This window comes from Phyllobates terribilis, unplaced genomic scaffold (genome assembly GCF_046119375.1).
Source record: "Phyllobates terribilis strain yellow unplaced genomic scaffold, ASM4611937v1 Scaffold_1__5_contigs__length_1240528914, whole genome shotgun sequence".
NCBI classification, from domain to species: Eukaryota; Metazoa; Chordata; class Amphibia; order Anura; family Dendrobatidae; genus Phyllobates; species Phyllobates terribilis.
In genome coordinates, this window is record NW_027362761.1 from 378,709,306 (window position 1) to 378,725,017 (window position 15,712).

Below are 15,712 nucleotides of genomic sequence, written 5' to 3' on the forward strand. Positions count from 1 at the left end.
CGTTTGCAGCTTCCAGCTCACCGACTGGTGTGCGAAGTCCCCACGTATTGGAACTCAACCTTGCAGATGTTGGGAAGGATTTTTGAGCAGCACAGGGCAGTTGTTCAGTACCAGCTTCAAAACGTCCGTCGGTATTCAGGTCATCCTCCACACATAAGAGCTGAGGAGTGGGCATGGATGTCAGACATCTGTGCCGTCCTCCAAAACTTTGAGGACTCCACCAAGATGGTGAGCGGCGATGACGCCATAACTAGCATCACCATCCCGCTTCTCTGTCTTCTGAAATGATCGCTGCTCACAATTAAAGAGGAGGCATTGCAGGTGGAGCACGATGAGATGGAGCAAGGAACTATACAGGGTGATTCCACACAGCCCAGCCTCATCTCATCCCAACGTGGATTGGGTGACACTGAGGAAGAGGAGGAGGAGGAAGAACAGGAGCTAGTTTCCTGTGCTATAGACGGTACTACCCGCACAACTGTCATACCGTCTGTTCAGCGTGGATGGTCTGAGGAGAGGGAGGAGGAGGAGAACGCATGGTCAATTGTCCTCTTGGTGAGGACACAGAAGTCTTGTCTGTTAGCAGTCTAGAATACATGGCTGAATTTATGTTACTCTGCCTTTCTCATGACCCTCGCGTTCTTCAAATTTTGGGTGTTAGTCATTATTGGTTGGTGACACTTCTAGACCCACGATACAAGGAGAACTTTTTATCTCTTATTCCCATGGCATACAGGTCTACTAAAATGGGGCAGTACCAGAAGGCCCTTGTTGCGGACTTATTAAAAAAATTCCCATCTAAAAACGCTAGCGGCAGTGATCGCACTTCCTTGGAAAACCAAGGAGTACAGGCAAGAGAGACACAAATACGATCCAGCAGAAGCAGGGGAACACTGTCAAGGTTCTGGGACAGTTTTCTCAGACCCTCTCATCGCACAGGCCCTGATGCGCGGGGTAGATTCACAAGGAAGTATAATTTTACGAAGATGCTGAAGGAGTACCTTGCCGACCTTACCAATGTCCTCCATGATTCCTCTGTGCCTTATAATTATTGGGCATCCAAGTTGGACACGTGGTATGAACTGGCTCTCTACACCTTGGAGGTCCTGGCCTACCCTGCCGCTAGTGTTTTGTCAGAGCGGGTTTTTAGTGCCACCAGGGGAATTATAACTGATAGGAGCATCCGCCTATCAACTGACAATGCTGACAGGCTGACTGTTATCAAAATGAACAAGGGCTGGATTGGGCCAGACTTCTCAACACCGCCAAATGATAGCAGCGTAACATATACTCAAATCCAGTGTCTTTTTTTTGGGAGGTCTATTCCCATGCACCTCTCCACACACAGACATGGCAACAAACCAGAGAAATAGAGCTTCAAATAAAGATCCACAAAATTGTCTAATACAGATAAATTTTTATTAATTCATGATCATACATAGAAAGATGAAGGAATGCATAGTAACAGGGGACCATATTCAATAAAATAACAAAAAAAACAGAACAAACAAACGGGCACGAACAAGGAACATGATAGTGTAAAATCCACATTAGGAAATATCAGTCAAGCTTCCAATCAATGATCTAGAATTGATCCACGGATAGTATATAAAGTGCAAATGCTTGAAAGACCAATAAAGACTACAAGATAATGTAACTTAAAGTCATACTCATTATATTATATTATATATACACTGTGTGCAGAATTAAGTTGTATTTTAGAGAATTATTTTTATTATTGATCAAGAACTATGTTCTCAATCAACCCAAAAGACTCATAAATATCCAAGCTTAATATTTTTGGAAGTTGGAGTGGGTTTTTTTTAGATTTGGCTATCTTAGGAGGATATCTGTTTGTGCAGGTAACTATTACTGTGCAGAATTATTAGGCAACTTAATAAAAACCAAATATAATCCCATCTCACTTGTTTATTTTCACCAGGTAAACCAATATCAGTGCACAAAATTTAAAAATAAACATTTCTGACATGCAAAAACAAAAACCAAAAAAAATAGTGATCAATATAGCCACCTTTCTTTATGATGACACTCAACAGCCTTCCATCCATAGATTCAATCAGTTGCTTGATCTGTTTTCAATCAGCAGCCACCACAGCCTCCCAGACACTGTTCCAAGAGGTGTACTGTTTTCCCTCCCTGTAGATCTCACATTTTATGATGGGCCACAGGTTCTCTATGGGGTTCAGATCAGGTGAACAAGGGGGCCATGTCATTATTTTTTCTTCTTTAAGACCTTTACTGGCCAGCCACACTGTGGAGTATTTGGATGCATGTGATGGAGCATTGTCCTGCATGAAAATCATGTTTTTCTTGAACGATACCGACTTCTTCCTGTACCACTGCTTGAAGAAGTTGTCTTCCAGAAACTGGCAGTCAGTCTGGGAGTTGAGCTTCACTCCATCCTCAACCCGAAAAGGTCCCACAAGTTCATCTTTGATGATACCAGCCCATACCAGTACCCCACCTCCACCTTGCTGGCGTCTGAGTCGGAGTGGAGCTCTCTGCCCTTTACTGATCCAGCCTCTGGCCCATCCATCTGACCCATGAAGAGTCACTCTCATTTTATCAGTCCATAAAACATTTGAAAAATCAGTCTTAAGATATTTCTTGGCCCATTCTTGATGTTTTATCTTATGTTTCTTGTTCAAAGGTGGTCGTTTTTCAGCCTTCCTTACCTTGGCCATGTCCCTGAGTATCACACACCTTGTGCTTTTTGATACTCCAGTAACGTTGCAGCTCTGAAATATGGCAAAAGTGGTGGCGAATGGCATCTTGGCAGCTTCACGCTTGATTTTCCTCAATTCCTGGGCAGTTATTTTGTGCCTTTTTTGGCCAGCACACTTCTTGCGACCCTGTTGGCTATTTGCCATGAAACGCTTGATTGTTCGGTGATCACGCTTCAAAAGTTTGGAAATTTCAAGACTGCTGCATCCCTCTGCAAGACATCTCACAATTTTGGACTTTTCAGAGCCCGTCAAATCTCTCTTCTGACCCATTTTGCCAAAGGAAAGGAATGTGCCTAATAATTAAGCACACCTTATATAGGGTGTTGATGTCATTAATCAACACCCCTTCTCATTACAGAGATGCACATCACCAGATTTACTTAATTGGTAGTTGGCTCTCAAGCCTATGCAGCTTGGAGTAGGACAACATGTATAAAAAGTATCATGTGATCAAAATACTCATTTGCCTAATAATTCTGCACACAGTGTAGATAGTAGTCAGTGTAGCCGAGAAGTATCAGGTGCTAAGTCTCATAAAGTGCATTTGTAAGACTAGTCCTAATGGGCAGACAAAGAAAAAGAGAGATAGGCTAAGAAGTCATAATGGATCTTACATGGTTACTTACACCTAAAGTATGTGGCGTTCCTTGCTAGCGCTCACCCCGAAGTGCGTTTCGGCACGGCTGCCTTCGTCAGGGGGTGGCATTTAAAAAGATAGGTGGGGTTTATAAAGGCCGTGCAGCCTATAGACATGAGGGCGTGTGAACCATGAACCAATAGGAGTGAAAGAGGTGTGGCGCGATGCATGGCCGTCACCGCCCCACTGCTGCAACCACGGCAACCGCGTCACCTGGTCCATGATGCCGCGATCACGTGGGGATCACATGATCGGGCTCCAGGGAGCACAGAGAGACGCGGGTGCAGAGGACGCAGCGCTGAGTCGAGAGGCCATGCGTACCACCTCTCACACAAGCATACCAAAAAAGCAATCAAATCAAAGGACCTCAGCAGAGGAGGATCCATTAGAAACAGTACTGCCACTGAAAATATTTTATATAATAAATAGCATATAAATGCCAATGCAAGCATAAAAATTAAGAATAGAAATTGGTCCAACTATGAGTATGACTTTAAATTACATTATCTTGTAGTCTTTATTGGTCTTCCAAGCATTTGCACTTTCTAAACTATCAGTGGATCAATTCTAGATCATTGATTGGCAGCTTGACTGATATTTTCTAATGTGGATTTTACACTATCATGTTCCTTGTTCGTGCCCCTGTTTGTTTGTTCTGTTTTTTTTTGTTATTTTATTGACTATTGTCCCCTGTTACTATGCATTCCTTCCTCTTTCTATGTATGATCATGAATGAATAAAAATGTATCTGTATTAGACAATTTTGTGGATCTTTATTCGAAGTTCTATTTCTCTGGTTTGTTGCTATATTTGTTCTGCTTCATTGATCCTCTATACACTTATACTGTTCCTACTTTGGGTTCTGATTTTGAATCTATTTGAAGTTATATTTACCCTGATGTGTTTCTCTACCTTTGCATTTATTTTATTTTGCTGTGTTTTGCACAGGTTTTTCATTGGAGAAATGGACTATAAAGCTAGTGAATTGGCCTGGCTTGGTAAAATAGATCAAGTATTTGGAAAGGGTGGTTCCATGGCACAGGGACAGGGTGATCAGAGATCTGGACAGTTGGCTTACTCTATCAAACAACTCCTTTTTAAACAAACAAGATTATAGTGGAATAAGACTTTTTGGAGAACTATCTGCGTAAAAATTTAATCCCTAGGGGCTTATGAATTAAAGTAATGCCCTCATTTCTCATTGAAGACGATGTCTTCATGAACTCTTGGGAAGACACTTGCAATGTGGCTTCTAGAAGGTTTATGGAACTCTTGACTGGCCTTAATGTCGGTACATTAAATGATATTGATAAAAAACTTGATGAACTATATTTAAGTGTCAAATCTGAGTTATCCTCAGGAGGGCTTCAAATATTGAACATTGAAATGGAAAAACAAGTGGAAACTCTTGTTAAAAACATACAAGAGAATCAAGTGGGCAAATATAATAGAGATCTAAATGATCTTCAGTCTAAGACAATCTATAGATGGATCAGATTTGTACAGAGGGGCCGACCTAGTAGAACTGCATCCATTTCTTCTATCAATTCTAATAGTGATGCTTCCTTGACATCATCCTCTTCAATAAAAACAACATATGGAGATAGATCTAAACATAACTACTCTACGCATCAACATCCTTATAAACGGAACTTTGACCATTCTCCTGAGACAAATAGAAGAGACCCTAAGGTAATTAATCTTAGCACCCATGTCTTTTCAGATCTTGACATGAGAGTACCCAAAAAAGGATTGACCTTCGCCCCTAGTGCTCTGTTTGATAATTTTACAGCCATCAAAGATCTGAATTTGTTCGCACATAAACTGCTCTTTAAAAGACATTTTCATGATAGTACTTTATCTGATATGTTTCCAACTGAAATCAAACAGAAGTCATTAAGAGAATTGGACTAATTGGCTATGGAGTGAGATTGGTGAAGGTAACATAATCCCTCCCTCTATTGCACCTAGGTCTAAGAAGTTTCCGGCCTTGTCTGCCTGCTCCAACGTTGATCTGTTTGTACAAGCTGTTTCTAGTGACCTTGAAAAAATCTCTAAGAAAATGGTGGGTGACAATCTCACCAAAGGTGAAAGAGATTCACTGAAAAAACTCAGGGAATTAAAGGATGTTGAAATTAAACAGGCAGACAAGGGCAGAAACATTGTGATCTGGCCTAAACAGAGCTATGAAAGTGAGGCTTTTCGCCAACTTAATAATGAAGTATATTACAAAAAACTCACTTTTAACGCCTCAATTAACTTCTATTGCAAGTATGATAGATTTCTTACAAGAGCTTCCAGTGTAGGGATTATTTCCAAACCTTTACACTCTGCCCTTATTTATTGCCCAAAATTCACAAAAACAGCACTTGTCCACCAGGGAGACCCATCCTCTCTAGATGTGGTAACTACCTGGAAAATGCTGGGAGATTTATTGACAGCAAATTAAAACCGCTAGTTGAATGCCTCCCCTCCTTTATAAAAGATACAGGCGACTTTCTCAGAAAAAATGATGGCCTTCATATTGGGACTGATACCTTACTGGTTACCTGTGATATAGAGTCACTCTATAGGAACATACACCACACGGATGGGATTAAGGCAACCCGTTTCTTCTTACAGACTACCAATCACTCCAGCGATATGGTTACATTTATCACTGACCTATTGGAATTCATTCTTACGCATAATTTTTTTGTATTTAAGGGGTCCTTCTTCCAACAGCTCCAGGGAACAGCGATGGGTGCTCCATTTGCCCCGTCTTATGCCAACCTGTTCCTGGGGCTGTGGGAAAGAGACCTCTTCCTGTCAGATCAGATGGCGTCGATGGACCGTGTCCTCTTTTGGGCATGGTACATCGACGACATCTTCATGATCTGGCAGGGTTCATTTGAATCTTTGGAGTCCTTTATGGGTGATCTTAATGACAATGACTTGAATATTCGCCTGACATTTCAGGCGCATATGTCTACCACTGAGTTTTTGGATGTTAGAATTATGCGAGATGAGACTGACATTTTACAAAGTTCAATCTATCGGAAACCGTTGGCAGTTAATTCTTTACTGCATGCATCATCAGCACATCCTAAACACATGGTTAAGGCTGTTCCAGTGGGACAGTTTCTCCGATTGAGAAGACTGTGCTCCACAGATACGGAATTTCTGACGCAAGCACAGGATCTTACTACTAGATTTAGAGAGAGGGGATACAGTCATCGCTCTTTGAAAAAAGCTTTCCATAGGGCTAAACATACCACAAGGCATGACTCCCTCTATGCGACAAAAACCCATAAGGATGGACGGACGTTGCGGTTTATTACTATATATAGCTCCAGGTCTGCGAAATTGAGGGATTGCCTTAATAAATCATGGCCCATTCTTCTAGCTGACCCTATCTTATCTAAATATCTACCAGAAAGACCTCTAATCACTTTTAAAAAAAGCCAGAAACCTTTGCGATCTACTCTCTAGAAGCCACTACCTTCCCATTTCGTCTCCCACCTTCTTAGAGAGACCACTCCTGGTAGGAGGATGTACACCTTGGGGTAAATGCGTGATTTGTCCTAATGTGGAACATACTAACTATTTCACTGATTCTCATAGTTCCAGGACTTATCACATTAAAAAATCCATAACGTGTACTACAAAAGCAGTTGTCTACTATGCAGTGTGTCCCTGTCCCAAAATTTATGTGGGACTTACGACTAGAGATGAGCGGTGTTCGACTAGAACTGTTCGCCAATCTCAAATTCGAGCTGTTTTGGGCGGTGTTCGAGTTGTTCGACGAACCCGAACGATTTGCAAAAATTCGGCTGTTCGAGGTTATGTTCGATAACTGTTCGTGCACCAAAAGCGTGTCCTGCATGTCTGGCGCTATTTAGAGCACCAATCATGCAGGGATTGTCTGCCACTCACTGTAATGCCACAGCCATGGTGGTTGTGGCATTACAGTGATTCCCCAAATCGATGGGAACAGTGCTCACAGTGAAACATGAAAAGCCGGCAATTCAGCAGCGGCATACACCGGTACCCGACAATTTAGAACGAAAGAATAGAGCTTCACACATAGATTAGATAGATAGAAACATGTCAGCCACATATATATGAAGTACAGTGACAGTGTTGCTTACTGTACTTGTCATTTAGTGTAAAGGATTTATCAAAAAAAATAATAGTGTTTTCATGCACTGTCTCTTTAAAAAAGCCGGCCGGCAATTCAGCAGCGGTACCCGACAATTTGGAATAGAAAGAATAGAGAATCACACATAGATTAGATAGATAGAAACATGTCAGTCACATATATATGAAGTACAGTGACAGTGTTGCTTACTGTGCTTGTCATTTAGTGTAAAGGATTTATTAAAAAAAATAATAGTGTTTTCATGCACTGTCTCTTTAAAAAAGCCGACCAGCATTTCAGCATCTGTACCCGACAATTTAGAATAGAAGGAATAGAGCATCACACATAGATTAGATAGATAGAAACATGTCAGTCACATATATAATAAGTACAGTGATAGTGTTGATTACTGTACTTGTCATTTAGTGTTAAAATAAAGGATTTATTTAAAAAAAAATTGGCGTGGGGTTCCCCGTAATTTTAGGCTCTCGCGGAGGTTAAGCAGACGGCTGGGGCAGATGTTTGAAGCCTGGGAAGGGGGTAATACCCACGGAGCTTCCCAGGCTACTAATATCAGCCCCCAGCGGAATACCTAGCCTTTACTAGCTATTAAAATGGGGGACCCCCCCAAAAAAAATGACGTGGGTCCCCCCTATTTTAATAGCTAGCAAAGGCTAGGCAGACAGCTGGGGGCTGATATTAATAGCCCAGGAAGGGTGCCATGAATATTGGCCCCCTCCCAGGCTAGAAACACCAGTCGTCAGCCGCCCCAGAAATGGCGCATCCATAGGATGCGCCAATTCTGGCACTTAGCCTCGCTCTTCCCACTACCCTGTAGCGGTGGCAGTGGGGTAATAGGGCTGGGGTTGATGTCAGCTTATAATGCCAGCTGACATCAAGCCCAGGTTAGTAATGGAGAGGCGTTTATAAGACACCCCCATTACTAACCCCATAGTCAAAGTTAAAAGAAAACACAAACACCCAGAATAAAGTCCTTTAATTGAAATAAAGACACAATCCTTTATTGTTCTAAATTAAACCATACTTACCACCACGCCCATTCCAGCTGAAGCCAACGATCTCCTGCAATAAAAGTAAAATAATAAAGCAACCTCATCCTTACCTTTCCATGGTTCCCAGGACAGCTTCAGCTCTGCTACATCGAGATGACAGGCTGGACCGCAGCAGAACGCTGCCATCCAGCCTGTCATCCCGTAGACACTGAGAAGCGCAGGCATGCTTGCGCTCCTCAGTGTCTCGCTGTGACGGCATCCAGATGAGCCGACAATGAACTCGGCTCACCTCATGCACGTCACTGACAGCGTGGGAGAATTCTCCTGCACTCAGCGCTTCAGCGTGAGAATTTTCCCACGCTGTCAGTGACGTGCATGAGGTGAGCCGAGTTCATTGAACATGAATGAGCTCACCTCATGCACGTCACTGACAGCGTGGGAAAATTCTCACGCTGAAGCGCTGAGTGCAGGAGAATTTTCCCACGCTGTCAGTGACGTGCATGAGGTGAGCTCATTCATGTCCATTGAACTCAGCTGACCTCATGTACGTCACTGACAGCGTGGGAGAATTCTCACGCTGAAGCGCTGAGTGCAGGAGAATTCTTCCACGCTGTCAGTGACGTACATGAGGTGAGCTGAGTTCATTGGACATGACCTCGGCTCATCTGGATGCCGTCACAGCCAGACACTGAGGAGCGCAAGCATGCCTGCGCTTCTCAGTGTCTGCGGGATGACAGGCTGGATGGCAGCGTTCTGCTGCGGTCCAGCCTGTCATCTCGATGTAGCAGAGCTGAAGCTGTCCTGGGAACCATGGAAAGGTAAGGATGAGGTTGCTTTATTATTTTACTTTTATTGCAGGAGATCGTTGGCTTCAGCTGGAATGGGCGTGATGGTAAGTATGGTTTAATTTAGAACAATAAAGAATTGTGTGTTTATTTCAATTAAAGGACTTTATTCTGGGTGTTGTGTTTTTTTTAAATACTTTACTAGAAATTCATGGTGGTCATATCTAATATTGGCGTGACCCCATGAATTTCGGGCTTAGGGCCATCTGATAATGCCAAGCTGGCCCTAACCCCTTTATTACCCAGTGAGCCACCGCACCAGGGCCCTGGATGAGTTGGGTACAGCGCCAGAAGATGGCGCTTCTATGAATGCGCCATTTTCCGGGGTGGCTGCGGACTGCAATTTGCAGCTGGGGGGACCCAGAAAGTTTGGGCCTCCCTGCGCTGCAGATTCCAGCCCCCAGCTGCCTAGTTGTACCTGGCTGGACACAAAAATAGGGCGAAGCCCCACGTATTTTTTTTTTTAATTATTTCATGAAATTCATGAAATAATTAAGAAAAAAAGGGCTTCCCTATATTGTTGTGTCCGGCCAGGTACAAATAGGCAGCTGGTGGTTGGGGGCAGCCCGTTCCTGCCTGCTGTACCTGGCTGGACACAAATATAGTGCGAAGCCCCACGTCAATTTTTTTTTTAATTATTTCATGAACCTAGATGGTGGCCCGATTCTAACGCATCGGGTATTCTAGAATATGTATGCGGCAGACCCGGCGCAATCAGCAGAGCGGTGTTTAAATTTGGCGCCAAAATCGCTGACTGGTCGCGGCCAGCAACCGCGACCAATCAGCAAAGCGGTGTTGAAATTTGGCAACTATATCACTGATTGGTCACGGCCGGCGGTCGCGACTAATCAGCAGAGCAGGGTTTAAATTTTGCACCAATAATGCTGATAGGTTGTGGTCGCGACCAATCAGCAAAGCGGTGTTTAAATTTGGCGCCAATAATGGTGATTGGTCACGACCTCGACCATTCAGCAGAGCGGTGTTTAAATTTGGCGGCAACAATGTTGATTAGTCGCGGCCGGCATCGCGACCAATCAGCAGAGCGGGGTTTAAATTTGGCGCCAATAATGCTGATTGGTCGCAATCGCCGGCCGCGACCAATCAGCAGAGCGGTGTTTAAATTTGGTGTCAAAATCGCTGATTGGTCGCGGAAGGCAACTGTGACCAATCAGCAGAGCGGGGTTTAAATTTGGCGCCAATACTGCTGATTGGTCGCGGCCGGCAACCGTGACCAATCAGCCGAGCAGGGTTTAAATTTGGCGCCAATACTACTGATTGGTCGCGGACGGCGACCGCGATCAATCAGCAGAGCGGGGTTTAAATTTGGCGCCAATCAGCAGAGCGTTGTTTAAATTTGGCGCCAATCTCACTGATAGGACGCGTCTGGCGTCCGCGACCAATTAGCAGAGCGTTGTTTAAATTTGGCGCCAAGCTCGCTGATTGGTCGCGGCCGCTATTTAAATGTGGCGCCCAAATCGGTGATTGGTCGCGGGCAGCGTCCGCGACCAATCAGCAGAGCGGTGTTTAACTTTAGCGCCAAGATCACTGATGGGTCGCGTGTGGAGAGCGCGACCAATCAGCTAATCGTATTGGTGAGGACCGGGGAGCGCCGCTGCCTGGTCGGATACTTCCGTTGCGAGAAGCCGGGAGATGAGCGACTGCTCGCAGCAGAAGTATCTCGACCCGCAGCGCCGCTCCCCGGTCCTCCCTTGACACCCTAGCCGCTGATGTCCCCACAGTATCCGCATGGTGTTACAAAGATCCGGACATTTGTGTTAAAAATCGCTGATTGGTCGCTGGCGCTGCCCGCGACCAATCACCGATTTGGGCGCCAAATTTAAATATCGGCCGCAACCAATCACCAATCTTGGCTCCACATTTAAACACCGCTGTGCTGTGCCACATTTAAATAGCGTAAGCGACCAATCAGAACAGCGGTGTTTAAATGTGGAGCTAAGATGGGTGATTGGTCGCGGAGGATATTTAAATTTGGCGCCCAAATCGGTGATTGGTCGCGGGCAGCGCCAGCGACCAATCAGCGATTTTTAACACAAATGTCCGGACTTTTGTAACACCATGTGGATACTGTGGGGACATCAGTGGCTAGGGTGTGAAGGGAGGACCGGGGAGCGGCGCTGACATCCAATTGGTCGCGGCCGCTATTTAAATGTGCCGCACAAATCGGTGATTGGTCGCCGTCTTGACCGCGACCAATCACTGATCTTGCCGCCAAAGTTAAACACTACTGTGCTGATTGGTCGCGGACGCTGCCCGCGACCAATCACAGATTTGTGCGCCAAATTTAAATATAGGCCGCGACCAATCACCGATCTTGGATCCACATTTAAACAACGCTGTGCTGATTGGTCGCGGCCGATATTTAAATGTGGCGCCCAAATCGGTGATTGGTCGCGGTCTTGGCGCGCGACCAATCACTGATCTTGCCGCCAAAGTTAAACACTACCGTGCTGATTGGTCGCGGACACTGCCCGCGACCAATCACCGATTTGTGCGCCAAATTTAAATATCAGCCTCATGCACGTCACTGACAGCGTGGGAAAATTCTCCTGCACTCAGCGCTTCAGCGTGAGAATTCTCCCACGCTGTCAGTGACGTACATGAGGTGAGCTGAGTTCATTGGACATGAGCTCACCTCATGCACGTCACTGACAGCGTGGGAGAATTCTCACGCTGAAGCGCTGAGTGCAGGAGAATTCTCCCACGCTGTCAGTGACGTGCATGAGATGCGCCGAGTTCATTGGACATGAACTCGGCTCATCTTTATGCCGTCACAGAGAGACACTGAGGAGCGCAAGCATGCCTGCGCTTCTCAGTGTCTGCGGGATGACAGGCTGGATGGCAGCGTTCTGCTGCGGTCCAGCCTGTCATCTCGATGTAGCAGAGCTGGAGCCATTGTGGGAACCATGGAAAGGTAAGGATGAGGTTGCTTTATTATTTTTCTTTTATTGCAGGAGATCGTTGGCTTCAGCTGGAATGGGCGTGATGGTAAGTAGAGTTTAATTTAGAACAATAAAGAATTGTGTGTTTATTTCAATTAAAGGACTTTATTCTGGGTGTTTGTGGTTTTTTTTAAACTTTCACTATGGGGTTAGTAATGGGGGTGTCTTATAGACGCCTCTTCATTACTAACCTGGGCTTGATGTCAGCTGGCATTATAAGCTGACATCAACCCCAGCCCTATTACCCCCTGCCACCGCATCAGGGCAGCGTGGAAGAGCGAGGCTAAGTGCCAGAATTGGCGCATCCTATGGATGCGCCATTTCTGGGGCGGCTGACGGCTGGTGTTTCTAGCCTGGGAGGGGGCCAATATTCATGGCACCCTTCCTGGGCTATTAATATCAGCCCCCAGCTGTCTGCCTAGCCTTTGCTAGCTATTAAAAAAGGGGGGACCCCACGTCATTTTTTTGGGGGGGTCCCCCATTTATATAGCTAGTAAAGGCTAGGTATTCAGCTGGGGGCTGATATTAGTAGCCTGGGAAGCTCCGTGGGTATTACCCCCTTCCCAGGCTTCAAACATCTGCCCCAGCCGTCTGCTTAACCTCCGCTAGAGCCTAAAATTACGGGGACCCCCACGCCAATTTTTTTTTTAATAAATCCTTTATTTTAACACTAAATGACAAGTACAGTAACCAACACTGTCACTGTACTTCTTATATATGTGACTGACATGTTTCTATCTATCTAATCTATGTGTGATGCTCTATCTTTCTGTTCTAAATTGTCGGGTACAGATGCTGAATTGCCGGCCGGCTTTTTTAAAGAGACAGTGCATGAAAACACTATTATTTTTTTAAATAAATCCTTTACACTAAATGACAAGTACAGTAACCAACACTGTCACTGTACTTATTATATATGTGATTGGCATGTTTATATCTATCTATGTGTGAAGCTCTATTCTTTCTGTTATAAATTGTCGGGTACCGCTGCTGAATTGCCGGCCGGCTTTTTTAAAGAGACGGTGCATGAAAACACTATTATTTTTTTAAATAAATGCTTTACACTAAATGACAAGTACAGTAAGCAACACTGTCACTGTACTTCATATATATGTGACTGACATGTTTCTATCTATCTAATCTATGTGTGATGCTCTATTCCTTCTTGTCTAAATTGTCGGGTACCGGTGTACGCCGCTGCTGAATTGCCGGCCGGCTTTTTTAAGGAGAGCGTCTTCTGAGCAGTTTGTCAGCTTTTGGACACCTTTGAAGGTGTTTTCTATGTGTTTCTATGTGTTTTTGTTTGCCTGCCATTGGTTTTAACGGTGTTCGACGGTGTTCTAAGGTGTTCGACGAACAGTTCGACGAACAGTTCCTCGAACATCCCGGTGTTCGACGAACCGAACCGAACCCGAACACTACGGGGGTGGCTCAACACTACTTACGACTAGGCAGTTGAAGCTGAGAGTTCGTGAACACGTCTTGGGGATCGAAGCAGCAGCAGCAGATGACACTGATATTTCCACCTTGAAAACTATTCCCAAACATTTCAGACTGCATCACAATTGTGATGCATCTGGTTTCAGGGTGCGGGGAAAGCCGACTACTAGCCCAGAAGGAGAGCAGATGGATTTGGACATTAAAAACTTTGCATCCATCTGGTCTGAATAAAAATATTAGCTATGCTCCATTTCTCTGATCGCTCTTGGATCTATGGTCAAATGTATTTTTATGCCAATATTTTATTTTCTATTTATTTCATTGTTTGTCATACAGCCATTTTATATCTGTTAGATAGGTTTGTGGGTGTGTCTTTCTGTTTTCGTGTTTTTAATTTTAATTTCTACTTTTATAGTATTTCTTGGCGCATAACTACTTACCTCTCCTTGATGAACAGGATACCGTCACATGAAGAATATATTATGGTGCTCTTTTCTTCTACTCTATTCTGCTGAGGCCTCGGATGTCATTATTTTTTCTTAATTTGTTACCATTGTTTATCAATTTTTTTCTATATGGTTTTTTGGTTATTTATTTGTATAATGTAATTTGTTTGTTTCTTTATTATATTTTTTTATTATTTTGTTATATTTATCTTTATTTATTTAGTAATTCTCTCTCTTCATCTATTTAGTAATTTTCTGGGGTATTGTTTTTTCATTATAATTTGTAATTTCATATCAAACTGTAGTTATCGTAGTTGGGCCAATTTCTATTCTTAATTTTTATGCTTGCATTGACATTTATATGCTATTTATTATATAAAATATTTTCAGTGGCGGTACTGTTTCTAATGGATCCTCCTCTGCTGAGGTCCTTTGATTTGATTGCTTTTTTGGTATGCTTGTGTGAGATGTGATACGCAAGGCCTCTCGACTCAAGGCTGCGCCCTCTGCACCCATGTCTCTCCGTGCTCCCTGGAACCCGATCATGTGATCCCCACGTGATTGCGGCGTCATGGACCATGTGACGCGGTTGCCGTGGTTGCGGCGGTGGGGCGGTGATGGCCATGCGTCACGCCACACCTCTTTCACTCCTATTGGTTCATGGTTCACACCCCCTCATGTCTATAGGCTGTATGGCCTTTATAAACCCCACCTATCTTTTTAAACGACACCCCCTGACAAAGGCAGCCGTGCTGAAACGCGCGTCGGGGTGAGCGCTAGCAAGAAACGCCACATACTTTAGGTGTAAGTAACCATGTGAGATCTATTATAACTTCTTAGCCTATCTCTCTTTTTCCTTGTCTGCCCATTAGGACTAGTCTTACAAATGCACTTTATGAGACTTAGCACCTGATATTTCTCAGCTACACTGACTACTATCTACAAACTGCGGCCTGCATAATATCACATGTGGGTGAGGGATCCAGAAAGAAGGGATTAAACCCCCATCTCCACAGCGACTTGCCTACTCAAAACAAACATGTAAATAGGAGAACAACTGAGTATAATGGCATGATAAACTTTATTTCATAAATAGTTAATTTAAAAATCAATGCATCACATCAACAGTTTAAGATTTAAATATAAACTAGGACATACGGACAAATAGTCCCTTGTTTTTTTGTTGTTATTTGCAGACCTCTATGGAGGGATAATCTCAAGGGTTATAGGGAGTACTTGGCAGGGACAAAGGGGTAAATACATAATCAAATAGCTTAGAGTCTTAGAGGAAAAGCTTTTCCTTGCCTGTGTCCTGTCCCTGTGCCGCTCCTCTCATTTGTTGGGCTTTTCTATACTGGGTGAGTGAGATATAATGTTGTATCTGGTCAGAGTGGGCATCAGTATTCAGCATTATTGACTCTAAGCTATTTGATTATGTATTTACCCCTTTGTCCCTGCACAAGTACTCCCTATGACCCTTGAGATTATCCCTCCATAGAGGTCT